Source organism: Sinocyclocheilus grahami, unplaced genomic scaffold (genome assembly GCF_001515645.1).
Source record: "Sinocyclocheilus grahami isolate Dianchi unplaced genomic scaffold, SAMN03320097.WGS_v1.1 scaffold5395.1, whole genome shotgun sequence".
NCBI classification, from domain to species: Eukaryota; Metazoa; Chordata; class Actinopteri; order Cypriniformes; family Cyprinidae; genus Sinocyclocheilus; species Sinocyclocheilus grahami.
Genome location: NW_015510094.1, coordinates 4,035 through 4,822, shown reverse-complemented (window position 1 = coordinate 4,822; position 788 = coordinate 4,035).

Here is a 788-nt window from a genome sequence, read left to right as displayed (position 1 = left end):
ACACACACACACACACACACACACACACACACACACACGAACGACTGTAATTACCAAGACTAGCTGGAGGTGTTCTTCCCCTCTGATTGATCTGGGGCCGATGGGCTTCACCTCTCCATTGTCCTGCTATAATTGAGGTGCTTTAGTTCACTTTAGGACACTTCAAGAGCGTCTTGTTCAATCTAAGACGCCTGAATGCTGTGCTACATGTTCTTTTATCTGGCTCGCCTTTTTATTAGATTGCAATTGTGTGTGTTTTTCTCAGAGTCTCAAGCTACGAGATATTCTGGTACACTCACAACCTCTTCATCGTGTTCTATGTTATTCTGATGGTCCACGTAGCGGGGTGAGTTTATCAGTGTATTTACTTCAAACACATACAAACAAGATTGTACAAATATTGTCATTCATTTGTACAGAAAAAAATCCCAGTTTGCATACTCTCCATTTTAAGTAGTATGCATGATTAGAATTAGTGCAAATATTAAAAATATTATGTAAGAGCTGCATGGATGGTGTGCTATTTCTTCAGTATGTGTACTTGATGCATACTTTTTGTGTGCTATTATTACCCACAAACCACTGCGTTGTGAAAGGAAAGTTTGAGAGGGTGTTTTTCTCAACAAATGTCAAGCATAAAATATTAAGCTAAATTAATTTGTATGATTAAAAAAAAAATGAAATTGTGATTTTTTTATTTTTATTTTTTTAATAAACAGGGTTTCTGTTGGTCTTAAAAAGGTCTGAAAAAGTCTTAATTCGCCCTTTCAAAAATTAAGGCATTAAAA